Source organism: Tachypleus tridentatus, chromosome 11 (genome assembly GCF_004210375.1).
Source record: "Tachypleus tridentatus isolate NWPU-2018 chromosome 11, ASM421037v1, whole genome shotgun sequence".
In the NCBI taxonomy this organism is placed as follows: Eukaryota; Metazoa; Arthropoda; class Merostomata; order Xiphosura; family Limulidae; genus Tachypleus; species Tachypleus tridentatus.
Genome location: NC_134835.1, coordinates 33,154,476 through 33,180,159, shown reverse-complemented (window position 1 = coordinate 33,180,159; position 25,684 = coordinate 33,154,476). Strand labels below are relative to the sequence as shown.

General features: G+C 35.0%; 1 long non-coding RNA gene across 3 annotated transcripts in view; it reads right to left on the bottom strand.

The window, feature by feature from the left end:
• Nucleotides 1-5,256: 5,256 nt before the first annotated feature.
• LOC143231888 (uncharacterized) overlaps nucleotides 5,257-25,684 on the bottom strand; it is a 54,302-nt gene continuing 33,874 nt past the window's right edge. For 2 of the 3 annotated variants that reach the window (XR_013017274.1, XR_013017272.1), the window contains exon 3: nucleotides 5,257-5,523. This is a non-coding gene — a long non-coding RNA (uncharacterized LOC143231888). Of the gene's footprint in view, nucleotides 5,524-20,042; nucleotides 20,853-25,684 lie in introns of those variants that run through there. The other variant, XR_013017273.1, reaches the window with a different exon arrangement.

The window sequence follows — 25,684 nt, the reverse complement described above, 5'->3', positions numbered from 1 at the left end:
CTGGCGTTTAAGTTTGATATAATAGTCACGTCATATATATATAATAAAACAGTCATAACGACTGTATTTTATTCAGGTTAGTCACAACAACTATATTTAATAGAACAGTCACGACAAGTATGTTTTATATAGGAGAGTCACAATTATGTTTTATACAATAGAGTCACAAAAACTAAGTATGCGAGAAACACAACTATATACAATAAAGGGGTGCAACAATAGCTTTGTTTTAGACAGGACAACAACAACAGTGTAATAGTTAACTATATCCTGAACTTTAATGTAACAGCTAACTATAATCTGAACTTCAATGTAATAACTTACTTTATTCTGAACTTTGTGTAACATCTAACTCTATCCTGAACTTTGTGTAACATCTAACTCTATCCTAAACTTCATTGTAATAGTTAACTATATCCTGAACTTCAAAGTAGTAGCTAACTATGCCCTGAATCTCAATGTAATAGCTACCTACATCCTGAACTTCATTGTAATAGCTAACTATATCCTGAACTTCAAAGTAATAGCTAGCTATATCTTGAACTTCAATGTAATAGCTAATTATATCCTGGACTTCAATACAATAGTTAACTATATCCTGAACTTCAGTGCAATAGCTAACCTTATCCTGAATTTCAATGTAATAACTAACTATATCCTTAACTTCAATGTAATAACTAACTATATCCTTAACTTCAATGTAATAACTTACTATATCCTGAACTTTGTATAACAGCTAACAATATCCTGAGATTCAATGTAATAGTTCACTATATCCTGTACTACAATGTAATAGCTAAGTATATCCTGAACTTCAGTGTAATATTTATCTATATCCTGAACTTTAGTGTGATATTTATCTATATCCTGAACTTCAGTGTAATATTTATCTATATCCTGAACTTCAGTGTAATAGTTATGTATATCCTGAACTTCAGTGTAATAGTTATCTATATCCTGAACTTCAGTGTAATATTTATCTATATCCTGAACATCAGTGTGATATTTATCTATATCCTGAACTTCAGTGTAATATTTATCTATATCCTGAACTTCAGTGTAATAGTTATGTATATCCTGAACTTCAGTGTAATAGTTATCTATATCCTGTACTACAATGTAATAGTTATCTATATCCTGTACCACAATGTAATAGTTATCTATATCCTGAACTTCAGTGTAATAGTTAACTGCATCCTGAACTTCAAAGTAATAGCTAACTATATCCTGAACTCCAGTGTAATATTTATCCATATCCTAAACTTCAATATATTATTTAACTTTATCCTAAACTCTATGGTAACAGTTATATATATTTTGAACTGATATCTAGTGATTAGCTATCCTGAACTTTAATACAGCGGATGAAGTACATCTACAAATTCAATGTAAAATTAACGTGCGCGAACTGTAGTTTATGTAATAACCATACTGGCTTTCAACGTAGTAGCTAATTAGTCTAAAGTACAATGATCAGGCTGCTAGCCTTTGGTGTAGAACATCAATTTTTCTTAAGTATACTGTAATATTTCCAGTCTGTGTTACATTATTGTTAGTGATTAAGCTAAGTCTTCAGGGTTGTCTATATAGACCGAAAACGAAGGAGGTTTCATTCCCTGAGCATCAGAAAAAAACTGTTTTGTGATACATAAATATTAACAAGGCGGTTTTTCTTAATATCCTTCTTCAGACATGGTGACAAATATGAATTGTTCCATGAGAGAAGTGTTTACGTTAGGTAGAACGTATTAGCTGACAGTATTAAAATCATTTGAACTGTCGTGTCTTTCAACATACGAGATTAGCTAGTTACATGTAACAGGACAAATTTCAATTTACTAAGAATAGAATTTCTTATTCTTCATTTTTGTAAAAACTTAATTTTGTGCGATTCATCATGTGACAAATATTTAAACAATTGCTTTCCTTTAAGATTAACTTTTGCCTTTGTTAATATTTGACTTTCAGTACCTGTCGTTACAAAGGTCCTTACTTTTGTTTTACCTTGCCAAACGATCGAACTAACGTTACTAATGCTATCTTATTACCTTTCAAAATTCTTAGTGCATACTAAAGATATTTATCCGTTTTGATAAAAGTTCAGAAAAAACAACCTTTTACGCCAGATATATACACACACACACACCCACACACACACAGGATTATAAAGAACACCAACGTGGCATGTTTGCGGGCTTCATCAGAATTACTATATATAATTGTTTATTATCAGTCGAAACGTTGGTTAAAAATATTATATAGATGTACCTGAAGCATACTGGTCGTTTCTTTTTTTAATTTTTCATCTTATTACCTTACTGATCCCTCAACCTTAAATTAATTATTAACTTTCACACCTAGAGTAGCTATGCGTTTTTAGTTTTATTTATCCATAGTCAATCTAGCTGCTAAGCCTAAAAGAGGAATTCATCTGGAACATGGGAATGATAAAATAATCTTTTTGTATTGTTTATTAACGGATGAGCAATATTTTTCATTCAGTGGTACAGTTGTTCATATCTTTCCTTCGACTTCTTCAGTTCAGGAATTTCAGTGTAGCTGTAATGCGTAGAGAATATTTGTCTCGAATGTATTTATTTTGGTGACTGTCTTTTTAAAGAACACGTTTCCTAAACCCGGCATGGTCAAGCGTGTTAAGGCGTTCGACTCGTAATTCGAAGGGCGCGGGTTCGAATCCCGGTCGCACCAAACATGCTCGCCCTTTCAGCCGTGGGGACGTTATATTGTGATGGTCAATCCACTATTCGTTGGTAAAAGAGTAGACCAAGAGTTGGCGGTGGGTGGTGATGACTAGCTCCTTTCTTCTAGTCTTACACTGCTAAATTAGGGACGGCTAGCACAGATAGTCCTCGTGTAGCTTTGCGCGAAATTAAAAAAACAAACAAACCGTTTCCTAAACTGTTTTGAATAAATGTAACCTTATTTACTTATTAGCTTTCTTTGTTTTTCTAAAACGTTTATTGGTTTATCACCTTGTGAAGACCAGCTTGCTTTTATTGAAAGAATATAACATACCTGTTATTTAAAGGAATATTTAGACAGTTGATAGTTTCTACTCGAAGAGAAAAATATGACCTGTAAGTGCACTCGTATTCGATCGAAAATGTAAATAAAACCATCAACTTCCCTGTAATAAAATATAAAAGGAAGTTACTTTCACAAGATATTTTGATATAGTAAAAAGACCATCAGATAAATAACTTGATACTTTTGGTTTGGTCTGTTTTCAATAACAAAATACAAACACATGAAACGAAATATTTCCGAAGCAGGACCTAAAAAGAAGACAATTACGATAACTTTAAATATTGTAAAAGCATTTTTAAAAAAGTCAATAATTTTTTTTTCAAATTCAGAAACTATCCAGGGGGCGCTAGTTATCAAATAATTTTAAGCGACAATAAGTTGGAACGGAGAAAGAAAATTTCAGCGTTTCTTTCGCCGAAACGTTTTATAAATAGAAAAGTCATTCTTTCTCGAAATTAATGAACTTAAACATTACATTGATTACTAACTGGATGCGTAATAGTAGTGTAATATTAATACGTTTTTTTATTAAAGTAATAATTGATTTTAAACAGGATTTAGTGGTTGTTAAGCCTAATGCTACATAATGTTCCGTCACCAAGCAATCGAAACCCGGTTTTTTAGCTTCTTAATCTTGCAGACTAACCTGTGAGACACTGTAAGGCTAACTGTTTGAATGATAATCAAGAGGGAATCCTCAATAGCTGCGACTGTAATATGGCCTCTAATCGATCAAGATATGAAACTATGAGTTAAAAGGTTTGTACTTGAAAATAAAAACTCAGAGCCATTCTCTAAGCCGCTATGTCATGGCTAAAAAAATTCTTTTTATAAATTCGGCTTATTAAATCTTACTTCGGGTCGCTGAATACATTGTCAAGCAGCTAGTCAGCACTTAGATATTACTGAGAAACAAGCAATGAACAATGTTAAAATAAAATTACTGACGTTACAGCCTTCCAACCTAAAGGGCAGGTTAGTTGGAAGACTATATGTCACATACGAGTAAAAAATTTAGGATTCACAGATAGTTTTTAAGTTTAATTACGAACAACATCGATTGACAACGAAACGTTTTCGATCATAGAGAATAGTAATTTCTATAGTATCGATTTCGCCACGTAAAAGACTGACGTACAAGGATTAGATATAAATCTCAGAATATAAAGTAAGTGTTAGTAACTCATAAAAAATAGTGAATGTGTGCAGTTTGAGGCTTTACCTGCAAGTTGAGACCTACCTTACTGTAGTTAATGTATGGTGATATAAATATATGCGTACAACGTGGAATCAATCAACAAGTGAAATGTTTTGAATTAATCTGTTAAAGAGTTTGTTTGTTTGTTTTGAATTTCGCTCAAAGCTACACGAGGCCTATCTGTGCTAGCCGTCCCTATTTTAGCAGTGTAAGACTAGAGGAAAGGCAGCTAGTCATCACCACCCACCGCCAACTCTTAGGCTACTTTTTTACCAACGAATAGTGGGATTGACCGTAAATTTATACCGACCCCACGGCTGAAAGAACGAGCATGTTTGGTGCGACTAGGATTCGAACCCGCGACCCTCGGATTACGAGTCGAACGACAAATACACTTGGCCATGCCGGGGCCCTTTTCTTTCCTCGTTCGGTGTACTCTTCCCACTCCCACAGCGACAGTTGAAGAGAGAAGATTCTCTTTTCCGGAATCTTTGACCCCCTGGCAGTACAGCGGTAAGAATCTGGATTTACAATGCTAAAATCAGAGGTTTGATTCCCCTCGGTGGACTAACCATATAACCCTATGTGGCTTTACTGTAAAGAAAACACACTCGTAATGTTTAAATATTTGAGCGGCGTAGTTGATGATTATATTGTATAAAAAAAGTCTTACATTTTTACGTTTCCTTCTGCTAATAAAACCGTAGAAAAATATTTAAAATTAATTAACAAAAACCTGAATCGTGTGTTTTTTGTTGTTTTTTTTCTGAGAATATACGGAAATGTGTATAAGTTTATGAGGAGTTCATAGATCAATAATTGGATAACATTATGAAAAGTTATGATTGATTTTTTTGTCAGTAGAGTTTGGAGATTTTTTAAAACTAAAATTTAGTATTATTGTGTGCACATTATATATGTGGAACGATCACCGTTTGGGAACGCTTGGTAATGAAAAACTGCTGAGACAACGGGCCAGAACCTTTGAGTGTTTTATTTTTTATGTCAAGACGGTAAACGAGGTCGGTTTCAAAGTTAACCTGCAAATGTAATATAGCAAGAGGTGTTACGAGAGTGTAGCAGATGCGGATTCGATCACGATGACGCTTCAGTTGCTCAAAAGTTAGCAGTGGAGAACCAATGAAGTGTCACCAGAGGAGGAGGTGTGATGAAGGTCCCAGAGACAAGTACCACGTACATCTGTGTACAGGAGCGGAAAGTACCACGCACATCTGTGTACAGGAGCAGTAATCTTACGGATGTATCCAACGACTTCCCTTCAAATGGGAATAAAGGCAGAAGAAAAATATCAATTTAAGATAAAGTAAACATTGGATAGTACGAATAAGTGAGGTGCAAGAATGGTGTAAAGATAAGAGGAAAGAGAGGGGTGGGAAAGCACCAATATAATGACGAAGTATCATGACCATAACGTGTGAGTGGCCGATTTTGGTAGGATAGAAACACCTTTTCGAGTACCAAGAAACATCATGTCATACACTGTCATATACTTCACTGTTAGGCTTACGGATTTTTTTGGATCAGAGGGGATACCACGCCACCTACCAAAATATCAATATTTTCTGTCATTCGTTTGTTTTTGAATTTCGCACAAAGCTACTCGAGAGCTATCTGCGCTAACCGTCCCTAATTTAGCAGTGTAAGACTAGAGGGAAGGCAGCTAGTCATCAACACCTACCGCTAACTTTTGGGTTACTCTTTTACCAACGAATAGTGGGATTAACCGTATCATTATAACGCCCCTACGGCTGAAAGGGCGAGCATGTTTGGCGCGACGGGGATGCGAACCCGCGACTCACAGATAACGAACGAGTCGCACGCCTTAACACGCTTGGCCATGTCGTGCCATTTTCTGTCGTTTGGTTATACATTGCTTGTTAAAAGTGTAGTATGAACTATGTTTCCATTCAGTTACTTTTTATTTATTTATTTATTTTTATTAAAGTTTATTATTGCTATTAGCTATGATCAGTTTAGTGTGATTTTGATAAGTTTGCTTAAGTTTTTATTGTCCCCTAGTGGCAAAGCTGCATGTCTACGGATCCACATAACTAAAAACCGAGTTTCGATACTCGTGGTTGGTAGAGCACAAATAGCCCATAGCGTAGCTTTGTACTTATTTCTAAACGTAAAGAAGTTTTAATTACAATATATATATTTTTCACTCTAAATATTCAATAATAAATGTATTTCAACAGTTTAGAATGGTTCTTAGCTCACATACCCTCAATATCTGTCAAACTAAAATCTACATTGAAACTTTATGCTCGTTTCGGTTTTATGCTGAGTTCGGCGATCATTTATAAGTATTTCGATATTACTGTCAAATCTGAAGTGTTGAATCCAATTGAAACAAGTCAGGCGGGTTGGCCCGCTACTCGATCTCAGAAGGAACTTGCCAAATATCGATTCCATATTTTGAAATCAGAACCGTTTTGATGCATTTCGCAAATGTTTGGATTAAAAGTGATTATTTTAAGGCCAAATGATAGCCATTGTATTTGAGTGTCAACACTCGGAGAGACGACTCTGGAATTTTAAAAGTGGTAATGCGAAACTGTTGGTGAGATAAAGTTGTAATGCAGAGCTTAGAGAAAAATAAGGTTATGTGTGCGACGTTATGGAGGAATAAGGTGGGAAAGCGAAATTTGTAGAATAAGCATAACCTTTAGGAAGAGAGAGTGAAAGAAACAGGTAATGATGCAAAATTTGTGGAGAAAAAAGTGGTAATTGAAAATTTGTGGACAGAGAAAAGAAGACGGTCAGGCCAGAGATAGACTTTGTGATAAAGTTTTAAATTTTTCTTTGTTTTTGGAATTTCTCTAAAAGCTACACGAGGGCTATCTGCACTAGCCGTTCCTAATTTAGCAGTGTAAGACTAGAGGGAAGGGTAGCTAATCAGCACCACCTAATTAGAGAAATTAAAACTGATAAAGTTAAGTAAACAAATAGTAGTACTTTATTTACCTTATTTTTATTATTCTTATTTTTCAATTAATTTATTCTTTACTTTAGAAAGCAGTAACCTTCCCACAACTGTCTGCAGCCAGTTAAGGGTGATATAGATGTGGGACGTTGTGGGCTTTGGCACCCACATCTCGCTCTCCTAATTTCTATTTCTGTATCTGTTACTACTCTTTTATTTCTCATATGAGACTGGTGATTGGAGGTTAAGACTGATAGATGGTGTATTTCTACCGCAATCGGGGCCCTAATATTGTAGTCACCTCCATAACCTAGGATACATTTTATATTCCATATTATAGCTTGTAACCTGGGATCTTTTCAAATAGTACAGCGTGCTTTTTATTATTTTTTTAACTTATTGTGGTTTCGGCTTGTTTTCAGGTTATAACAAACTAAATATAACATAATCTAATAGCTATAATATAATATATAATAAAGCCAAAATGTCCAACAGTTTAAAAAACAGTACATGAAAAATATCTGGGGATATTGAATGACAATAAACGCTTTTAGGTCGCTTCTAATCTGAATTTATTTAAACCAAACCTAAGCCTAGTCGCACGTATCAATTATCCAGCATGGTCGAACGATGAATTGTCCATTTTTAAATGCACGACTAAATATCGACGTTTCCTGTACGATAATAGAACTGTTTACGTCTCCTATCTACCTGGAAAATTACTCTGTGGGAATTTCCTTTGTCTATTTTCAATTATTAAATGTAGTGCTGTGTGCTGTTTAACCCAAACTATTGCTTAAGCTATCAACAAATAGGTTGAAAATCCTTTCTTTCGGTTATTACGACTAGTTACGTACACGAATAGAATCGTAATCTCAATTATTATAATAATTTTTTTTTATGAATGGAAAATATTTCATAAATAACGAAAGGCATACTGACGAAAAACATTATAATTCGAACGAATAGATAGACGAAAATAAACACATTTCATTCTAGAGTAAGTGTGTTTAGTGAGTTATTCATGTGTAAAAGATGCACTTATATTTAAATCGATACCGAATTATACAGGTTCATCACCCAAATACCGTTTTAACGCACATCACGAACCATCTATCAACGAACTTCCTGTTTTGATTCTTCATCTCTTCCAGTTCTATCGTCAAGAGACTTCACTAAATCTTGTCACACTGTACATCCTGTTACGCCTGCTACAGATAATGAACATCAGAGAAAAATGGACAAGTCACAGCAGCATGCTGAGAGGTTCCTGCATGAATAACGTACTAACTTGATTTGTTTGCTTGTCCTCAAGCGTAAAGTTGCACAATACCCTATTAGTACTGTCCCCATCATGCGTATCGATACCAATTTTTAGCATCGAAAGTCCAGAGATTTACTGCTAAGTGGTTGATTGGGTGACTCTGTTATTTTAACAGGAATTCCTGTGGAAGAAAACTAATACACTAAAACTGATCTACGAAACGGATTTTAACGTGTTTAACTATTACACACACCCAGCAGTCTTTTATTACATACGCTACTCTTTCAATTAGCAGTCTCTTATTCCACATCTTACCAGTATTCTGTTACTTAGCTAGCAGTCTTTTATTCCACATTTTACCAGTATTCTGTTACATAGCTAGCAGTCTTTTATTCCACATCTTACCAGTATTCCATTACATAGCTAGCAGTCTTTTATTCCGCATCTTACCAGTATTCTGTTACATAGCTAGCAGTCTTTTATTCCACATTTTACCAGTATTCTGTTAGATAGCTAGCAGTCTTTTATTCCACATCTTACCAGTATTCCATTACATAGCTAGCAGTCTTTTATTCCGCATCTTACCAGTATTCTGTTACATAGCTAGCAGTCTTTTATTCCACATTTTACCAGTATTCTGTTACATAGCTAGCAGTCTTTTATTCCACATCTTACCAGTATTCCATTACATAGCTAGCAGTCTTTTATTCCGCATCTTACCAGTATTCCATTACATAGCTAGCAGTCTTTTATTCCACATCTTACCAGTATTCCATTACATAGCTAGCAGTCTTTTATTCCACATCTTACCAGTATTCCATTACATAGCTAGCAGTCTTTTATTCCGCATCTTACCAGTATTCTGTTACATAGCTAGCAGTCTCTTATTCCACATCTTACCAGTATTCTGTTACACAGCTAGCAGTCTTTTATTCCACATTTTACCAGTATTCTGTTACATAGCTAGCAGTCTTTTATTCCACATCTTACCAGTATTCCATTACATAGCTAGCAGTCTTTTATTCCGCATCTTACCAGTATTCCATTACATAGCTAGCAGTCTTTTATTCCGCATCTTACCAGTATTCTGTTACATAGCTAGCAGTCTCTTATTCCACATCTTACCAGTATTCTGTTACATAGCTAGCAGTCTTTTGTTCCACATCTAACCATTATTCCATTACTTAGCTAGCAGTCTTTTATTCCACATCTTACCAGTATTCTGTTACATAGCTAGCAGTCTTTTGTTCCACATCTAACCATTATTCCATTACTTAGCTAGCAGTCTTTTATTCCACATCTTACCAGTATTCTGTTACATACCTAGCAGTCTTTTATTCCACATCTTACCAGTATTCTGTTACATAGCTAGCAGTCTTTTGTTCCACATCTTACCAGTATTCTGTTACATAGCTAGCAGTCTTTTATCCCACATCTTACCAGTATTCTGTTACATAGCTAGCAGTCTTTTATTCCACATCTTACCAGTATTCTGTTACATAGCTAGCAGTCTTTTGTTCCACATCTAACCAGTATTCCATTACATCGCTAGCAGTCTTTTATTCCACATCTTACCAGTATTCTGTTACATAGCTAGCAGTCTTTTATTCCACATCTTACCAGTATTCCATTACATAGCTAGCAGTCTTTTATTCCACATCTTACCAGTATTCTGTTACATAGCTAGCAGTCTTTTATTCCACATCTTACCAGTATTCTGTTACATAGCTAGCAGTCTTTTATTCCACATCTTACCAGTATTCTGTTACATAGCTAGCAGTCTTTTTGTTCCACATCTTACCAGTATTCTGTTATATAGCTAGCAGTCTTTTTATTCCACATCTTACCAGTATTCTGTTACATAGCTAGCAGTCTTTTGTTCCACATCTAACCATTATTCCATTACTTAGCTAGCAGTCTTTTATTCCACATCTTACCAGTATTCTGTTACATAGCTAGCAGTCTTTTATTCCACATCTTACCAGAATTCCATTACATAGCTAGCAGTCTTTTATTCCACATCTTACCAGAATTCCATTACATAGCTAGCAGTCTTTTATTCCACATCTTACCAGTATTTTTTTACATAGCTAGCAGTCTTTTATTCCACATCTTACCAGTATTCTGTTACATAGCTAGCAGTCTTTTGTTCCACATCTTACCAGTATTCTGTTACATAGCTAGCAGTCTTTTATTCCACATCTTACCAGTATTCTGTTACATAGCTAGCAGTCTTTTGTTCCACATCTAACCATTATTCCATTACTTAGCTAGCAGTCTTTTATTCCACATCTTACCAGTATTCTGTTACATAGCTAGCAGTCTTTTATTCCACATCTTACCAGTATTCTGTTACATAGCTAGCAGTCTTTTGTTCCACATCTAACCATTATTCCATTACTTAGCTAGCAGTCTTTTATTCCACATCTTACCAGTATTCTGTTACATAGCTAGCAGTCTCTTATTCCACATCTTACCAGTATTCTGTTACATAGCTAGCAGTCTTTTGTTCCACATCTAACCATTATTCCATTACTTAGCTAGCAGTCTTTTATTCCACATCTTACCAGTATTTTTTACATAGCTAGCAGTCTTTTATTCCACATTTTACCAGTATTCCATTACATAGCTAGCAGTCTTTTATTCCGCATCTTACCAGTATTCTGTTACATAGCTAGCAGTCTTTTATTCCGCATCTTACCAGTATTCTGTTACATAGCTAGCAGTCTCTTATTCCACATCTTACCAGTATTCTGTTACACAGCTAGCAGTCTTTTGTTCCACATCTAACCATTATTCCATTACTTAGCTAGCAGTCTTTTATTCCACATCTTACCAGTATTCTGTTACATAGCTAGCAGTCTTTTGTTCCACATCTAACCATTATTCCATTACTTAGCTAGCAGTCTTTTATTCCACATCTTACCAGTATTCTGTTACATAGCTAGCAGTCTTTTATTCCACATCTTACCAGTATTCTGTTACATAGCTAGCAGTCTTTTGTTCCACATCTAACCATTATTCCATTACTTAGCTAGCAGTCTTTTATTCCACATCTTACCAGTATTCTGTTACATAGCTAGCAGTCTTTTTGTTCCACATCTAACCATTATTCCATTACTTAGCTAGCAGTCTTTTATTCCACATCTTACCAGTATTTTTTACATAGCTAGCAGTCTTTTATTCCACATTTTACCAGTATTCTGTTACATAGCTAGCAGTCTTTAATTCCACATCTTACCAGTATTCCATTACATAGCTAGCAGTCTTTTATTCCGCATCTTACCAGTATTCTGTTACATAGCTAGCAGTCTTTTATTCCGCATCTTACCAGTATTCCATTACATAGCTAGCAGTCTCTTACTTCACATCTTACCAGTATTCTGTTACATAGCTAGCAGTCTTTTATTCCACATCTTACCAGTATTCTGTTACATAGCTAGCAGTCTTTTATTCCACATCTTACCAGTATTCTATTACATAGCTAGCAGTCTTTTATTCCACATCTAACCAGTATTCCATTACATAGCTAGCAGTCTTTTATTCCACATCTTACCAGTATTCCATTACATAGCTAGCAGTCTTTTATTCAACATCTTACCAGTATTCCATTACATAGCTAGCAGTCTTTTATTCCACATCTTACCAGTATTCCATTACATAGCTAGCAGTCTTTTATTCCACATCTTACCAGTATTTTATTACATAGCTAGCAGTCTTTTATTCCACATCTTACCAGAATTCCATTACATAGCTAGCAGTCTTTTTATTCCATATCTTACAGTATTCCATTACATAGCTAGCAGTCTTTTATTCCACATCTTACCAGTATTCCATTACATAGCTAGCAGTCTTTTATTCCACATCTTACCAGTATTCTATTACATAGCTAGCAGTCTTTTATTCCACATCTAACCAGTATTCCATTACATAGCTAGCAGTCTTTTATTCCACATCTTACCAGTATTCCATTACATAGCTAGCAGTCTTTTATTCCACATCTTACCAGTATTCTATTACATAGCTAGCAGTCTTTTTATTCCACATCTAACCAGTATTCCATTACATAGCTAGCAGTCTTTTTATTCCACATCTTACCAGTATTCCATTACATAGCTAGCAGTCTTTTATTCCACATCTTACCAGTATTCTGTTACATAGCTAGCAGTCTTTTTATTCCACATCTAACCAGTATTCCATTACATCGCTAGCAGTCTTTTATTCCACATCTTACCAGTATTCTGTTACATAGCTAGCAGTCTTTTATTCCACATCTTACCAGTATTCCATTACATAGCTAGCAGTCTTTTATTCCACATCTTACCAGTATTTTATTACATAGCTAGCAGTCTTTTATTCCACATCTTACCAGAATTCCATTACATAGCTAGCAGTCTTTTATTCCATATCTTACAGTATTCCATTACATAGCTAGCAGTCTTTTATTCCACATCTTACCAGTATTCCATTACATAGCTAGCAGTCTTTTTATTCCACATCTTACCAGTATTCTATTACATAGCTAGCAGTCTTTTATTCCACATCTAACCAGTATTCCATTACATAGCTAGCAGTCTTTTATTCCACATCTTACCAGTATTCCATTACATAGCTAGCAGTCTTTTATTCAACATCTTACCAGTATTCCATTACATAGCTAGCAGTCTTTTATTCCACATCTTACCAGTATTCCATTACATAGCTAGCAGTCTTTTATTCCACATCTTACCAGTATTCTGTTACATAGCTAGCAGTCTTTTATTCCACATCTAACCAGTATTCCATTACATCGCTAGCAGTCTTTTATTCCACATCTTACCAGTATTCTGTTACATAGCTAGCAGTCTTTTATTCCACATCTTACCAGTATTCCATTACATAGCTAGCAGTCTTTTATTCCACATCTTACCAGTATTTTATTACATAGCTAGCAGTCTTTTATTCCACATCTTACCAGAATTCCATTACATAGCTAGCAGTCTTTTATTCCACATCTTACAGTATTCCATTACATAGCTAGCAGTCTTTTATTCCACATCTTACCAGTATTCCATTACATAGCTAGCAGTCTTTTATTCCACATCTAACCATTATTCCATTACTTAGCTAGCAGTCTTTTATTCCACATCTTACCAGTATTCTGTTACATAGCTAGCAGTCTTTTATTCCACATCTTACCAGAATTCCATTACATAGCTAGCAGTCTTTTATTCCACATCTTACCAGAATTCCATTACATACCTAGCAGTCTTTTATTCCACATCTTACCAGTATTCTGCTACATAGCTAGCAGTCTTTTGTTCCACATCTTACCAGTATTCTGTTTCATAGCTAGCAGTCTTTTATCCCACATCTTACCAAAATTCTGTTACATAGCTAGCAGTCTTTTATTCCACATCTTACCAGTATTCTGTTACATAGCTAGCAGTCTTTTGTTCCACATCTAACCAGTATTCCATTACATCGCTAGCAGTCTTTTATTCCACATCTTACCAGTATTCTGTTACATAGCTAGCAGTCTTTTATTCCACATCTTACCAGTATTCCATTACATAGCTAGCAGTCTTTTATTCCACATCTTACCAGTATTCTGTTACATAGCTAGCAGTCTTTTATTCCACATCTTACCAGTATTCTGTTACATAGCTAGCAGTCTTTATTCCACATCTTACCAGTATTCTGTTACATAGCTAGCAGTCTTTTGTTCCACACATCTTACCAGTATTCTGTTACATAGCTAGCAGTCTTTTATTCCACATCTTACCAGTATTCTGTTACATAGCTAGCAGTCTTTTGTTCCACATCTAACCATTATTCCATTACTTAGCTAGCAGTCTTTTATTCCACATCTTACCAGTATTCTGTTACATAGCTAGCAGTCTTTTATTCCACATCTTACCAGAATTCCATTACATAGCTAGCAGTCTTTTATTCCACATCTTACCAGAATTCCATTACATAGCTAGCAGTCTTTTATTCCACATCTTACCAGTATTTTTTACATAGCTAGCAGTCTTTTATTCCACATCTTACCAGTATTCTGTTACATAGCTAGCAGTCTTTTGTTCCACATCTTACCAGTATTCTGTTACATAGCTAGCAGTCTTTTATTCCACATCTTACCAGTATTCTGTTACATAGCTAGCAGTCTTTTGTTCCACATCTAACCATTATTCCATTACTTAGCTAGCAGTCTTTTATTCCACATCTTACCAGTATTCTGTTACATAGCTAGCAGTCTTTTATTCCACATCTTACCAGTATTCTGTTACATAGCTAGCAGTCTTTTGTTCCACATCTAACCATTATTCCATTACTTAGCTAGCAGTCTTTTATTCCACATCTTACCAGTATTCTGTTACATAGCTAGCAGTCTCTTATTCCACATCTTACCAGTATTCTGTTACATAGCTAGCAGTCTTTTGTTCCACATCTAACCATTATTCCATTACTTAGCTAGCAGTCTTTTATTCCACATCTTACCAGTATTTTTTACATAGCTAGCAGTCTTTTATTCCACATTTTACCAGTATTCCATTACATAGCTAGCAGTCTTTTATTCCGCATCTTACCAGTATTCTGTTACATAGCTAGCAGTCTTTTATTCCACATCTTACCAGTATTTTATTACATAGCTAGCAGTCTTTTATTCCACATCTTACCAGAATTCCATTACATAGCTAGCAGTCTTTTATTCCATATCTTACAGTATTCCATTACATAGCTAGCAGTCTTTTATTCCACATCTTACCAGTATTCCATTACATAGCTAGCAGTCTTTTATTCCACATCTTACCAGTATTCTATTACATAGCTAGCAGTCTTTTATTCCACATCTAACCAGTATTCCATTACATAGCTAGCAGTCTTTTATTCCACATCTTACCAGTATTCCATTACATAGCTAGCAGTCTTTTATTCAACATCTTACCAGTATTCCATTACATAGCTAGCAGTCTTTTATTCCACATCTTACCAGTATTCCATTACATAGCTAGCAGTCTTTTATTCCACATCTTACCAGTATTCTGTTACATAGCTAGCAGTCTTTTATTCCACATCTAACCAGTATTCCATTACATCGCTAGCAGTCTTTTATTCCACATCTTACCAGTATTCCATTACATAGCTAGCAGTCTTTTATTCCACATCTTACCAGTATTCCATTACATAGCTAGCAGTCTTTTATTCCACATCTTACCAGTATTTTATTACATAGCTAGCAGTCTTTTATTCCACATCTTACCAGAATTCCATTACATAGCTAGCAGTCTTTTATTCCACATCTTACAGTATTCCATTACATAGCTAGCAGTCTTTTATTCCACATCTTACCAGTATTCCATTACATAGCTAGCAGTCTTTTATTCCACATCTAACCATTATTCCATTACTTAGCTAGCAGTCTTTTATTCCACATCTTACCAGTATTCTGTTACATAGCTAGCAGTCTTTTATTCCACATCTTACCAGAATTCCATTACATAGCTAGCAGTCTTTTATTCCACATCTTACCAGAATTCCATTACATACCTAGCAGTCTTTTATTCCACATCTTACCAGTATTCTGTTACATAGCTAGCAGTCTTTTGTTCCACATCTTACCAGTATTCTGTTACATAGCTAGCAGTCTTTTATCCCACATCTTACCAGTATTCTGTTACATAGCTAGCAGTCTTTTATTCCACATCTTACCAGTATTCTGTTACATAGCTAGCAGTCTTTTGTTCCACATCTAACCAGTATTCCATTACATCGCTAGCAGTCTTTTATTCCACATCTTACCAGTATTCTGTTACATAGCTAGCAGTCTTTTATTCCACATCTTACCAGTATTCCATTACATAGCTAGCAGTCTTTTATTCCACATCTTACCAGTATTCTGTTACATAGCTAGCAGTCTTTTATTCCACATCTTACCAGTATTCTGTTACATAGCTAGCAGTCTTTTATTCCACATCTTACCAGTATTCTGTTACATAGCTAGCAGTCTTTTGTTCCACATCTTACCAGTATTCTGTTACATAGCTAGCAGTCTTTTATTCCACATCTTACCAGTATTCTGTTACATAGCTAGCAGTCTTTTGTTCCACATCTAACCATTATTCCATTACTTAGCTAGCAGTCTTTTATTCCACATCTTACCAGTATTCTGTTACATAGCTAGCAGTCTTTTATTCCACATCTTACCAGAATTCCATTACATAGCTAGCAGTCTTTTATTCCACATCTTACCAGAATTCCATTACATAGCTAGCAGTCTTTTATTCCACATCTTACCAGTATTTTTTACATAGCTAGCAGTCTTTTATTCCACATCTTACCAGTATTCTGTTACATAGCTAGCAGTCTTTTGTTCCACATCTTACCAGTATTCTGTTACATAGCTAGCAGTCTTTTATTCCACATCTTACCAGTATTCTGTTACATAGCTAGCAGTCTTTTGTTCCACATCTAACCATTATTCCATTACTTAGCTAGCAGTCTTTTATTCCACATCTTACCAGTATTCTGTTACATAGCTAGCAGTCTTTTATTCCACATCTTACCAGTATTCTGTTACATAGCTAGCAGTCTTTTGTTCCACATCTAACCATTATTCCATTACTTAGCTAGCAGTCTTTTATTCCACATCTTACCAGTATTCTGTTACATAGCTAGCAGTCTCTTATTCCACATCTTACCAGTATTCTGTTACATAGCTAGCGGTCTTTTGTTCCACATCTAACCATTATTCCATTACTTAGCTAGCAGTCTTTTATTCCACATCTTACCAGTATTTTTTTACATAGCTAGCAGTCTTTTATTCCACATTTTACCAGTATTCCATTACATAGCTAGCAGTCTTTTATTCCGCATCTTACCAGTATTCTGTTACATAGCTAGCAGTCTTTTATTCCGCATCTTACCAATATTCTGTTACATAGCTAGCAGTCTCTTATTCCACATCTTACCAGTATTCTGTTACACAGCTAGCAGTCTTTTGTTCCACATCTAACCATTATTCCATTACTTAGCTAGCAGTCTTTTATTCCACATCTTACCAGTATTCTGTTACATAGCTAGCAGTCTTTTGTTCCACATCTAACCATTATTCCATTACTTAGCTAGCAGTCTTTTATTCCACATCTTACCAGTATTCTGTTACATAGCTAGCAGTCTTTTATTCCACATCTTACCAGTATTCTGTTACATAGCTAGCAGTCTTTTGTTCCACATCTAACCATTATTCCATTACTTAGCTAGCAGTCTTTTATTCCACATCTTACCAGTATTCTGTTACATAGCTAGCAGTCTTTTGTTCCACATCTAACCATTATTCCATTACTTAGCTAGCAGTCTTTTATTCCACATCTTACCAGTATTTTTTACATAGCTAGCAGTCTTTTATTCCACATTTTACCAGTATTCTGTTACATAGCTAGCAGTCTTTAATTCCACATCTTACCAGTATTCCATTACATAGCTAGCAGTCTTTTATTCCGCATCTTACCAGTATTCTGTTACATAGCTAGCAGTCTTTTATTCCGCATCTTACCAGTATTCCATTACATAGCTAGCAGTCTCTTACTTCACATCTTACCAGTATTCTGTTACATAGCTAGCAGTCTTTTATTCCACATCTTACCAGTATTCTGTTACATAGCTAGCAGTCTTTTATTCCACATCTTACCAGTATTCTATTACATAGCTAGCAGTCTTTTATTCCACATCTAACCAGTATTCCATTACATAGCTAGCAGTCTTTTATTCCACATCTTACCAGTATTCCATTACATAGCTAGCAGTCTTTTATTCAACATCTTACCAGTATTCCATTACATAGCTAGCAGTCTTTTATTCCACATCTTACCAGTATTCCATTACATAGCTAGCAGTCTTTTATTCCACATCTTACCAGTATTCTGTTACATAGCTAGCAGTCTTTTATTCCACATCTAACCAGTATTCCATTACATCGCTAGCAGTCTTTTATTCCACATCTTACCAGTATTCTGTTACATAGCTAGCAGTCTTTTATTCCACATCTTACCAGTATTCCATTACATAGCTAGCAGTCTTTTATTCCACATCTTACCAGTATTTTATTACATAGCTAGCAGTCTTTTATTCCACATCTTACCAGAATTCCATTACATAGCTAGCAGTCTTTTATTCCATATCTTACAGTATTCCATTACATAGCTAGCAGTCTTTTATTCCACATCTTACCAGTATTCCATTACATAGCTAGCAGTCTTTTATTCCACATCTTACCAGTATTCTATTACATAGCTAGCAGTCTTTTATTCAACATCTAACCAGTATTCCATTACATAGCTAGCAGTCTTTTATTCCACATCTTACCAGTATTCCATTACATAGCTAGCAGTCTTTTATTCCACATCTTACCAGTATTCTATTACATAGCTAGCAGTCTTTTATTCCACATCTAACCAGTATTCCATTACATAGCTAGCAGTCTTTTATTCCACATCTTACCAGTATTCTGTTACATAGCTAGCAGTCTTTTATTCCACATCTTACCAGTATTCCATTACATAGCTAGCAGTCTTTTATTCCACATCTTACCAGTATTTTATTACATAGCTAGCAGTCTTTTATTCCACATCTTACCAGAATTCCATTACATAGCTAGCAGTCTTTTATTCCATATCTTACAGTATTCCATTACATAGCTAGCAGTCTTTTATTCCACATCTTACCAGTATTCCATTACATAGCTAGCAGTCTTTTATTCCACATCTTACCAGTATTCCATTACATAGCTAGCAGTCTTTTATTCCACATCTTACCAGTATTTTATTACATAGCTAGCAGTCTTTTATTCCACATCTTACCAGTATTCCATTACATAGCTAGCAGTCTTTTATTCAACATCTTACCAGTATTCCATTACATAGCTAGCAGTCTTTTATTCCACATCTTACCAGTATTCCATTACATAGCTAGCAGTCTTTTATTCCACATCTTACCAGTATTCTGTTACATAGCTAGCAGTCTTTTATTCCACATCTAACCAGTATTCCATTACATCGCTAGCAGTCTTTTATTCCACATCTTACCAGTATTCTGTTACATAGCTAGCAGTCTTTTATTCCACATCTTACCAGTATTCCATTACATAGCTAGCAGTCTTTTATTCCACATCTTACCAGTATTTTATTACATAGCTAGCAGTCTTTTATTCCACATCTTACCAGAATTCCATTACATAGCTAGCAGTCTTTTATTCCACATCTTACAGTATTCCATTACATAGCTAGCAGTCTTTTATTCCACATCTTACCAGTATTCCATTACATAGCTAGCAGTCTTTTATTCCACATCTTACCAGTATTCCATTACATAGCTAACAGTCTTTTATCCCACATCTTACCAGTATTCCATTACATAGCTAGCAGTCTTTTATTCCACATCTTACCAGTATTCCATTACATAGCTAGCAGTCTTTTATCCCACATCTTACCAGTATTCTATTACATACTTAGAAGTCTTTTATTGCACATCTTACCAGTATTCTATTACATATTTAGAAGTGTTTTATTCCATATCTTACCAGTATTTATTACATAATGAGCAGTCTTTTATTCCACATCTAACCAGTATTCTCTTACATACCTAGCAGTCTTTTATTCCACATGTATCCAGTATTCTATTACATACTTAGAAGGCTTTTATTGCACATCTAACCAGTATTCTATTACATACTTAGCAGTCTTTTGTTCCACATCTAACCAGTATTCTGCTACATATTTAGCAGTCTTTTATTATACATTTAACCAGAGTTCTATTACATATTTAGTATTCTTTTATTATTCATATAACCGGTTTTCTATTACATATTTAGCAGTATTTTGTTCTACATCTAAACAGCATTCTATTACATACTTAGAAGTCTTTTATTATACATCTAATAAGTATTCTATCAGACACATAGCAGTTTTATATTGCACATTTTATAGTAACTTCGTGTGACGCATTTGACGAATATTTATGAAATACCCAGTAGCCTTCTATTATATACTCAAAGATCATCTATCACACACGTTGTAGCTTTCTACGACACACTTAATAGCTCTCTATTACACATATGTTAGCTTTCTGTTACAAACTTGGCAGTCGTGGAATCATCTCATTATAACAAACTTTCCATATCCCACATTTAATTCGTTCTCTAATTTTCATATATATGTTTCCACCGCTTCTCTCGATTTTTTGTTACTTGCTCTGCTTATTTTCATTCAAGTTTTCCGTCTTATCTTTTGTTTTGCATTTTGATCCATTGATTAATTCCATTCTGTTTGAAGTTTTCATTAGTTGTTTTTGTATTTCTTCTTTCTGGTTCTCCGATGGGTCAGTAGTAAGTTAATAGACTTCCAGAGATTCAATTCCTGCAGTGAATAGAGAGCAGATAGTCCGTTATGTAGCCTTATGGTTAAAACAAGGTATGTTTCATGTTTCACTACTTTATTTTTTACGTCTCATGTTTATCAAGTTTTATCTCAAAATTCTACATGTCATTCATTTCATCTAATTATTCATAATCAGGATATATTAAACTTAGACTTTATTTCAAATTGTTATTATTAACAGCTTTCTATTGCCTCATCAGAAATATAATTTCTCTTCTATATGGGTCCGTCATGGCCAAGCGTGTTAAGGCGTTCGACTCGTAATCCGAGGGTCTCGGGTTCGAATCCCCGTCCCATCAAACATGCTCGCCCTTTCAGCCGTGAGGGCTTTATAAAGTGACGGTCAATCCCACTATTTGTTGGTAAAAAAGTAGCCCAAGAGTTAGCGATGGGTGGTGATGACTAGCTACCTTCCCTCTAGTCTTACACTGCAAAATTAGGGACGGCTAGCGCAGATAGCCCTTGAGTAGCTTTGCGCGAAATTCAAAAAAACAAACTCTTCTATATTTTCTTCGCCTTTGCTCTCTCCCTTTTGAATAATAGGTCTAAATCTACTTGAAGTTGTCTTTCTACTTTTTCCTTCTAGTTCTTGTTCAAAATGTTCTTATATTGATACACTTTTTGACTTTATTTTTATTTTTCAATATTTATTTCCCATTATCATTATTGCTATAACATTCAATATATCTCGGTCTTCCGAGATATATTATATTATATTATATTATGTATTCTTTCTAACTGAGTTCATTGTATTTATTTTTATTATACTATGCAAAGTGTTTAGTGCTTTATACGGACACTATTTCTGAGTCTTCTTCAAATCGTTAGAATCCGTGTGGCTGCTTTTGGTCAACTCTATCTGACGGAAGTGTATATTCGGAATATTTCTGTAGTGTGGTTTCCATTCCAAATACTCCGTCGTAAGACTGTCATGTCCAAATGTCCCACTCACTCCTCCCTTTCCATATGTCATGCAGTATAAGAGGACAACGGTTTCCCAACAGCCATTTCAATAGTCCGGTCGTACAGAAATCAATAAGCACTATGTCCTGTACCTTGATCGTTACGTAAGTACATAAATGTTCCAGTCTCCATCTGCTCGAGACGTTCGACTTCTTGCGAGTCTCTTTCTGGATGGTCTGTCTCTCACAAAATTAATCTATCCTTTTTATTCAATGTCTTTAAGTATCAGAGATGTTTCCTTTTAGAACTTGTATGACTTCTTTTTGAGCACAGGTTTATGAGTTGAGTGTACGAATATCTTGAGGCATAAAGGGCTGTTACATACCCCTTGTACAAAGAGATCAATTCCAGTAGCATCACCTCGGCTCCGCATGTCCAGGTAAGTTAGGGCGTTCGACTCGTAATCTGAGGAGTCGCGGGTTCGAATCACCGTTGCACCACCCTTTCAGCCGTGGGGGCGTTATAAATTTACAGTGAATCCCGCTATTCGTTGGTAATAGAGTAGCCCAAAAATTGTCGGTGGGTGGTGATGACTACCTGCCATCCCTCTACTCTTACACTGCTAAATTATGGACGGCTAGCGCAGATAGCCCTCGTGTAGCTTTGCTCGAAATTAAAAAACAAACAAACAAACAATCAAAGCACCTCATCACCAAGGTAACGTCAGTAAACGGGAAAATACAGTTCTCATAAATGCAACACAAATTTATTTTGGTTGTGGTTGCCACTGAGTTGCCTATATACATATTGAAAATTGTTTTAACATTAGGTACTCGACCCCTTTCCACTGATGTTTATTCTTTTCTGGTTTGCCAGAAAATCTATCTAATCTATGTATTGTTTCACTAGACATTTTACTCTTAGAAATTAAAAATATATATCCACTGCTTCTGGTAGTAACTTTCCCACCGTCTCATCCGGCTGTCCATTGATGTCTTTACTTCTCATTTTTGGTGATTTCAGGTTAGTGCGAGATTTCTAAAAAGGATAACTTGATTTAGGGGACCAACTTTATCTATTATTAAGGATCCAGCCTTCCGAACTTTATAGTACCTTTCTGGCCACGGAAAGTGTCGTCACAAACCTCTGAAAAATTCATGACTGCAACAGACGCCATACCTTGAGCAAAGAAGTCGTGTTCTATGACGCAAAGAAACGTTTTGAATCACTTATACGTATAGTCTTTTTCTGTGCTTGATTTAATATGCTTATGTTCTTGTGTCTACAGTTTTCTTCTCTTTCAATCAAATAAACTTCGTAACCACTGTGATTAATAGAAATGGACAAAAGTGTAAAAGTCTAATCATGATTTATTGTAATCATGATAAAAAATCGTTGGTATATTTTTCCAGAGTCAGGCAAGACAAGCACTATAATATGATAAAAAAACACGTTTGGTCATAGCCACAGTGTTTTCAAAAAATTAAACATATATATGCTATATTAAACCGGATTTACATTTGATAATTAGCAAGTAACATGACAGTCGCAACCTATATAATGCCTCAGTGGAGCATCCATCATTTACCGTAGATAGATTTTTGACGTTGTTTGGCATTGCTTAAGTAGTGTGACGTTACCGAAAACTGATCGGTTTTTGGAATAAGTGTGTAAAAAAAGCCATTTGTTATGTAAAATATTCATATACTCGACTATAAAAATATATTCAGCTCAGAAGTTTAGGATTTTCAATCACGAGGTATTCTTTGTACTTAACCACAAAGGAAACCAAAGAATATGGATAAACTTGGGACATCAGAACCATAGAGAAAGAAACCTATAGCAAGCAATCATTGTATTAATTAAAGACTGTTGTTCTGCAACAAATCCATGAACACAGAGGTTAATGGCAAAGCCATTCACGTGCTAAAGGCATCAGTGTGCAAAACAAACTGGTAAAATATCTATCAGAAAAAGTAACCAATAGGTATAAGATTGATAAGATAACTTTCAGTCATAACCTCCTTTCAACCTTCGTATATCTCAAGCAGCTGGATAATGAAACCAGCTCTTCCATGAAACCATGGATAACGAAACCATGCTCTTCCGTATAAAGACAAGCAAGTCAAGGCGCCCGCCACAGCACCAATGGATTTTTGTGCGATCAGACTGTCAAAACCAGTACACTGAAAATTACCGTTTTCAACCAAAAGATGGATTATGGAAAGCAATCACGGATGATTGGTATGCTTCGTGCATGAAAATATAACGATGAAGCCTTTTGGATTAAACAATACACTTCATTGCCAAGCTCAATCGTTTGACAAAGCATGATCCGATGCGACAATATGAATCTTACCCATGTCATGACAGTCGAAAATCATTTTAATGAAAATTACTAGTGGCCGGGAAAAGCGTTTCTTTGTTTATATATCCACTACTTTTGATACATTGCGCTGCGATTGTGATTACATAGGTGTATGTATTTACTCATTAATTATCTCACTGCTTTGTCATCAATTACAAAGATTTAGGAAATAATGAAGACGTTTCAAGGAATCTACAGCAACAACAACCAGAATTACAACAACAAGAGCTACAACTCTGATATAATTTATTTCTGTTAAATTATCACTAATACAAATTTACAGAACTTCATTATGCAAAATTATCATTAATTTATAAATCGTCACGCAGTTTTAAAAAATGCATATATTTAAATTTTTGCCTGGCATATCCAGGTAGTTAGGGCGTTTGACTTGTAATCTGAGTGTTACAGATTCGGATACCCGTCCCACCAAACGTTGAGGGGACGTTATAAATTGACAGTCAATCCCACAATTCGTTGGTAAAGGAGTAGTCTAAAGTTGGTGGTGGGTGGTGACGACTCGCTGCCTTCTCTCTAGTCTTACACTGCTAAATTAGGGACGGCTTGTGCAGTTTTGAGCGAAATTCAAAACTAACCAAAACCATTATATAATTCTACGGTTAAAACTAGTTTTTTATTTAATAGTTGTTAGTTTAGACAAACTTTGTATTGGATGAAAGCGACAGTTGGATATTTTGTGTGTTGTTGACATTTTCAATACTCGCTTATATTTATATGCAAATAAAACATGTCAGAAGAAAATAAGTGTTAGAATTACATTAGTTGTGTCTTTTATTCATTTCGTTTAATATAAATCCCATGTAATTCTCTTATTTTTCTATTGAAATATCAATTTTTAAAGACAAACTAACGAAACCTAACAAATCCCAAGTCTCTTGTTATTCCAAACTTTAAAAACAACATTCTTTCAGAGAAGAAGGCACATGTGGGATTTGTTTGGTTTCTTGTCCAAACAAGAAGATAATTCAGGATGTGAGCTAGTGAGTGTGGAAGGTAGGAATAAAAAAAACACACGTAAGATTAGTGAAAAGACGTTCTTTTGGCATAGTTCAAATACCAACGTTGGATTATTCCTTACAAGGTTCTTGGAAAACCAATGAATGGTATAATATCTTCTCTCCACATACCGCACTATACATTCTTAGGTACATATAAACCAATACACATCCTTAGGTACATATAAAGAAACATATACATCCTTAGGTACATATAAATCAATATACATCCTTAGGTACATATAAATCAATACACATCCTTAGGTACATATAAATCAATACACATCCTTAGGTACATATAAAGAAACATACACATCCTTAGGTACATATAAATCAATACACATCCTTAGGTACATATAAATCAATACACATCCTTAGGTACATATAAAGAAACATACACATCCTTAGGTACATATAAATCAATACACATCCTTAGGTACATATAAATCAATACACATCCTTAGGTACATATAAAGAAACATACACATCCTTAGGTACATATAAAGAAACATATACATCCTTAG